General features: G+C 43.7%; 1 protein-coding gene across 2 annotated transcripts in view; it reads left to right on the top strand.

The window, feature by feature from the left end:
* The first annotated feature begins 1,903 nt into the window (after nucleotides 1–1,903).
* Nucleotides 1,904–6,874, top strand: part of col8a2 (collagen, type VIII, alpha 2) — a 57,910-nt gene continuing 52,939 nt past the window's right edge. For both annotated transcript variants that reach the window (XM_008421611.2, XM_008421610.2), the window contains exon 1: nucleotides 1,904–2,727. The gene's annotated coding sequence lies outside the window, so the exon portion shown is untranslated. The remainder of the gene's footprint in view (nucleotides 2,728–6,874) is intronic.

Here is a 6,874-nt window from a genome sequence, read left to right as displayed (position 1 = left end):
TTTGCCTCAGTGAGCCTGCTTATTTGATAGGGTGTGATCACGCAGAAGCACACACCTGGCAGCCGAATGAATGGCAGGCCAGACTGCCACACAGGGGTCCTATTGATGACATCATCGCCGGGCTTCTGGTCACTCCACCCTTTGTGTGTTCACAGAGCCATTCACTCGCGCCCACGGCCCTTTCGCAGACGTGACGCCTTTGCTGCTTGTTTTTTAAAGGTGATTCAATTTCGTTGGCTCCGTCGCCGAACAAAATAGGTTTTCATAAGAGATTCTGTAGATTTTTTTTTGCCGGCACAATGAACAATGGAATGCCTGTGACCTTCGGTCGGCTCAGCGCGGACGTCTGTGAGCGAATGAAAGCCCACTTGGACGCTGCGAGAATAGGCCACATGAAATGCTGGAAGTGCAAATAAATGCTGCTGTAATGACGCCGTTCAAACGGCCGATCCCATTAAATGTAATAGACGTGATCCAAACATGCTCCCCCCCCCCAGCCCTGTAAGAGAAATCACTTGAAAGTTCTCATGTGAGGAAAAGTTGAGTTCAGCTCAACTTTGGCTCTAACGATCGGCAGATTATACAGTCTGGGGACGTTTATTGCTCTTCCTGAGCAAAACATGAGTGAGAGGAGAGCAGCGAGACTGCCAGCTTTTGATAACTGCCTGGGACGTGTGTGTGCGGATCGAGGGATATGAATCGGTGGGTGTTGCTCAGATGACAGAGCCATTTTTAAATCAGTACCGACTGGGACATCTGGATGATTATTAAAAACATAAAAATTTTGGACAAAAATGGGGTATTCTGGGTTCCTCCAATGGTTTTGATGGCACTTTATGATCTCCTTTTGAAGTCTTTGCATCTGATCTATAACTCAGACTTATGGATTAGCGGTTCCTCCGTTGCACGTGATCAGAACGTACATAAGATGAAGAAGGCAGATGGAACATTGTTTATGGCCCACGTGCAAAATAATACACGTGGTGGAAAAACTAAGATTGTTGCAGAACCCTGAACACACCATCCCCACAGTAAAACATGGTGGTGGCAGTATCATGCTAAGGATTCTGTTTTTTTTATTGCAGGCACAGGAAGTCCCTCAGAGTTATTTTAAAAATAAAAATAAATACAAGACAACCTTTTAGAGGCTACAAAGATTTTGAGTCTCGGGTGAAAGGTCAACTTACAGAAAAATAGCAAATTCCAAATAAAAAATGTTGCACTTATAATCATCATATTTCATACAATTATCATATTGGAACAAATAAAGGAGACAGCTTGGCAGTGGATATAGTGGATATAGCTGCCCCGACTATACACATATAGTTTTCGGTAAACTTATGTAAATAAGTTTACGTAATGTAGCTGTATCCCTAGAGGCAAATAATAAAGCTTTTCCCATTTAGTGACAAAATAGAAATTGAAATCGCTTTTTGTCATGAGTTAACCTCATGTCGTGTTTGAATTATTCAAATAAAAATGACCACGAGATTAAAATCCTGACCAAGTAACACTTTTCACAGGCTACAGGGTAAAGTTGATACAATTAAAACTGCCCTCCCTAAGTTAAAATACATACATGGCTTTGGTTACAACAGTGTAATGTAATATCAGATCAATACACAAACCTTAACATGTTTTCTATTACAAAACAATAAGGCAGTTTAATGCCTGACCTGATTCAAAAGTTATGGCATCAGAAATGGAGTGATTTCTTAGATATGAGTTGAACAGAATATGGCCAAAAGACTCCAAAATTTTCTTTTTCATGTCTTTTTTTTTTTTTTTATTCCCTTCACATCATCCTATCCCACCCCTCTTTTTGCGGCTCCTGACCCACCCCGTCCTGCACACTCCCCTCCTTCCTTTCTGCTTTTACCCACAGACACTTGCTTTTTTGTATGAAAAGGGGGTTAACCCAACGAACAATCCAGTCTGTCTTTTCCCGAAATAAGCCAGTGGGAGAGGGATCGGTGGAGAGTAAGCCAGAGAGATTGGAGCAGAGAGGTGCGCAGCCTCTGGTTATAAGTCTCTGGAGTGGGACCCTGACAGCCTTCAGCCTCCAAACACACAGCCTTGCTGCTCGCCTGCCTGACCTGACTGACTGACACACTGAGTTTCCCTCCACTCCCTCTCCCTCTTCTGTCCTGCTCCTTCCCTCCTACTTTCCACCCTGGAGAGTGAGAGTGCACAGATTGGGAAGGTGCTCCTCAGACCTGCGCCTGGATCGCTTGAAGACAGCACAGAGAGGATTTTTCCCTCGTCCTTCACTTTCATCCTCTCCCTGGCTTTTGCCGTCTCTTCCAAGCACGTGGTTGGACTTTGTTTTTAGATTTTTCTCTCCAGACTCAGAAAAAAAAAAAAAAAAAGTTTGAAAATAGAGTTTGCTTCATCTGCATCAGAGAATATCCAATTTTTGAGTTTTATTTATTTTTTTGGTTGTTTTCATCCTTTTTGTCTATTCGACTCTGCACTTGCAGCAGCACTGGACCAGTTTAGAGTGCCAGCTCTTTGCCCCGAAGGACGCCTCTCCTTATTTTTGGCTGCATGTTCACCGACTATCTGATACTGCCACATCTCATGGGAGACACGCGTGGCTGAACCAAGGAGGGCGGCAGAAGAGAGAGACCCACCTGAGGAGCACACCTACAGCTGCCCCGACCCACCTGCCCTACAACCCCCCCCCTCCAACCTTCTCCCCCGCCCACCCCCCCCACAGAGGGTGAGGTAAGCGCTACCTGTGCTCACATTTCCTCTGGCTCCGCTTGCATCCTCACGTCCTGTCATCATTCCATTTTATCACATGTGGCTGAGGCGAGCCGGGCCAAGAGAAACAGAAGGAGAGAGCAGGAAAGGGGGGAAAAAATGTATAAAAAACAGATTCAGCATCTCAGTCATAAGACCCGAGTAAATCTGCTCACCCCTAAGCTAGTGCACTAAGTGCAAAACTGGAAGTTTAAAAAGAACGTGGCTACAGTTTGATCACCAAACCTCTCCTCGACAACCTTTGTTTGAATGTCCTTATGGTACATATATGTACATATATGTGTAGCTCAGTCATCTGGAAAGTAATGGCATTCTACATTCTTCTTTGTGGCTGCAGATTCCAGCCCTGGACTTAGATGGTCTTCCTTCATCCCACACGTTTTGGGGGTGTCAATAATAATGATGTTAAGCAGGCGTGGCATGTCTAAGAACAGTGAGGCAGCAGGTTATGTTTAAGAACAGACGCGACGCAAATGCTCTTCAGTAGAACGAATCTCACACAAATATGTAAGTGATGGTAAAAAAAAAAAAAATATATATATATATATATATATATACTCCCATAATGCCAGAATTAACAACTGCTCTTATTTGCTTCTCTCCTTTCTCTCCTCCTCTCATTTCTCCTCCACTGTTGCTTAATTCCATCCATTGTGACGCCTCTGGCAAGCGACGCTGCATTCCTTCGGTAACAACATCCCTTCACCAAAAACTCAGAGAGGACAGATAGTTGTGACTCCAAGTCTTTGGGTGTCCCATATGGAACACAAAACGTCTCTGAGAGGAAGAAAGGGGGGGGGGAACAAAACACAGCTTTGCCAAGAACTCCTGTTACGATGACGGTTAGTGCGTCCACTTGTAGGTCACTGCATCAGGAAGCGTTCTAAGAAAAAGCCTATTGATCCCGACTTTTAACATCCAAAAAAAACAGTTGGCGCCATCCCTCTATTTTTCTGTCATGTGTGGAGAGAAATTGACTACAGGTGTAGAAGTGTGAGTCAACTAGTGCAAGAGTTTCTGCAGGTGTTTATATCTACTGTGACACACCAACCTCAAAGAATCTCATGCTTCTCGGGGTGAGACATGTCTGGCGTCCCAAAATCTCATTGCCTCGACTGAACTAATTCTAGGTTAACGAGTACTACTTTGTGCAATTTGTTGTAATAGTTCCTGTAGTTGTTTTTTCTTTCAAAAGACAAGCACATGGGTGATGCCACCCTGATCTGCTGTTGATAAAGCAGACCTTTGCTCCTGGCGTTCAGTGATTCACAGTCTCCACCGGGTGGAAGATGGCCAGCCGTGGTTCTGACTGGAGGCTGCGAGCAGCTCAAGTGTGCGCTCGTGCAAGCGATCTCTCTCTAAAACCACATATGCCAGGCTCCTACCAACTGCACATTCAGGCCTCTTGCGCAAAGTACCAAAGCGCGACCGAGCGTACACAAACAACAGTCACGCTTTATATTGTCGAGGCCACACGCGGTGTACTTTAGCTATTGTGCAGTGCAAACAACTACATGAGTTTAACACTCACTTTGAAAACGTTTATTTTTTTTTTTACATAGTAACACACCCCGCTTTGTTTTTCTCCCTCTATATCTGTTTGTCTGAATGTCTGTAGAGGGGATATCTTTGGTCTCAGCTGTCTCTGCACTGATGACCTTTCAAGCTCATCCTTTCTGGCTTGTAAAACACCCTGGAGTTTGTGACCACAAGGGGGCAGTGTAGCTTCCAGCTTCCCATCAAATACTCACTCAAAACACATGGCGTTGTGTACAAAAGGAGGATTCATGTTGAACTGATGAATATATTTAAGGTTGCGTCCTTCCGTGCTCACGTTCTGAGCGTACCAGCCACCCTGCTGCCCTGAGTCTGTTTGAAGGATGCAAATTTGCTTTTCAGCGTTTATTTCCTTTCTGCTCCCGTGAAATTTTTCTTTTTTCTTTTTGTGCTTTGCTGAGGTCCGTAATGCTTTTCCTTGTGCATTTCTGTTCAAGACTCGGCCAGCACATGTGCCTCCACTACTTTCAGCGTTAACAGGAAATGAAGGAGAATGCCAGTCATTCTGTAGCAGAAGCAAACGCCCTCCCAGCCCTTTTACTGTACTGGAATCCAAAACACCTCCTGAACGCAAGAACACACACAAAGAAGCATACGCACACACTTCTCTTATCAGAGTCTTTTGTTCCATTATGCCTCTCGGCGCAGAGAAAGTGAAAATGGGCGACTGTTATCGTTTAAAATCAGGCTTTGAGAGTGTTTTTTATTAAGTACATTGCTTTTTTTTTTTTTCCCTCCTCCTCTCCTTAGCTAGAATCTGTAATTTCAGCCCCAAATGTTCAATGAGTCTTCAGCGCACATTAGAAGGAATGCTAACCAGTTCTGGTGAAACACTGAGTGAGGAGCTGCAGTGAAGGGTGGTGGGAACCGAATGCAGGTTCTGGTCTTAATCAAGGCTTGGACCAAATCGTTCAAGACTAATAGGCTGGATTTGTTTTTCAAACTTAAAAAAGGAAGCGAGAAAGAAAAGACAGACTCAGTAAAATCTATAAACACTTTTTTTTTTCTTTCCTGTGCAGATGCTTAAAGGTTTACACTTTTGCTCCATTTGCTCTGTTTATTCAGTTTAAGCTTGTTTTTGCTCAACCGGTAGCCCTCTTGGCCTGGACAGCGAGATGACATATGTAGAAACTGGTCTGCATTGAGCCGATACGGTGAACCGACGCAAATATCTTCCCCTTCGAAATGGATGGGGCAGCTTCTTACTAGAGAGAAGCCGTTTTGACTCTGTGTGAGCCAAGGGACAAGCACACGGACAAAAGGGAAATTGAAAAGCAGAGTCTAATTATCTTTCAAGTGGAAGCTTCACTTATTGTTTTGTGATTTATTTGCCTGCTATTCCATATCTTCGTTTATCAATATCCCTCTCGTGGTTTCGGCCTCTCATAACTGTCTGGAGCAGAGGAAGTTTTTCCACTGGGTTGGCAGCAACAGGAGAATAGAGAGAGAGAGAGAGAGAGAGAGAGACAGAGAGAGCGAACAGTAGGGAGGCTTGGCAGACGCCCCTTGTTATTTTTCCTCCGCCTCCCATTGATTCTGTCAGCGCTTGGTTCGGTCTTAGACGGGGCCGCGAGAGCAGAATGGGTTGAGAACAGCATCTATCAGTCAGGACTTATCACTGGAACTCTGGTTGAACAAAAACTGTGGTCAAGGTAGAGGCTGTCAACACCACATCGCCACGATTTCCCCACCCCTAATCTTTTTGTTGGCCTTGTTACGATTGTCGAAGCAAATTTGTTTTCTAAGGCCAGATGCTGATTGTCATCACTGAAATGCAGACAAGGAACAGGATGCATTAAAAGCAAGGCAGTTTGGAGGCACATTTAAATTTCTTCAGTGGTCTTTTGTTTTTTTTCTTTCTTTTTTTGGAACAGCATCTTGCGTTTCCAAAGGGATCCCAGCACAAACAAAAAGCGATGAGAACTGCTCTGTTGGTCAGACAGAACCGCTGTTCTCAGTTAATGGACTGTGATATCTTCATTTTTACTGCTCAGTCCTCGTTTTCTTTGGTTTTCACTCATGCTGATTGGATGCTGTTTCCCTTGATATTTCCGCCGTGCAGGAGTTGAGTCCATAAAATGAGGGGAATCGACGACACAAGCTAAAAATGACTGAGTAGAAATTGGGTACTGGAGTGGATTTGACTGATTTTTCTTTTTTTTTTACCTCTTTGGTTAATTATTTATCAATCACACCAAATGAGTCCATCCTACATTTAAAGAAGCAAAGATAATCTCAACATTTATCAAAACTGGGATTTGTCAGGTGACCTCACCAGTCAGTCAAAGTAGGATTATTTTTATTTTTACTTGTCAAGTCTATTTCCTGCCAATATATTGTGTGTCAGGCTGTCATGGAAAAGTAAAGCACCCTGACACGATGGAGCAGAACATCATGAATTTTACCTCACTGATCTCAATATACATGACTCTTTTTAGAACCGGCTCACATAAAAAGTGAAAAGAAACATTTCTAAGCCGTGCCAGAACACCGGTGTTGTGCATCTGTGTTACTGTGTTAATTTTTTAATATGTGAAGTATTGAGTTAATA

Source organism: Poecilia reticulata, linkage group LG11, assembly GCF_000633615.1.
Source record: "Poecilia reticulata strain Guanapo linkage group LG11, Guppy_female_1.0+MT, whole genome shotgun sequence".
NCBI classification, from domain to species: Eukaryota; Metazoa; Chordata; class Actinopteri; order Cyprinodontiformes; family Poeciliidae; genus Poecilia; species Poecilia reticulata.
The sequence above is the reverse complement of the archived record's forward strand: the minus strand, read 5'-3'. Positions and strand labels throughout refer to the sequence as shown.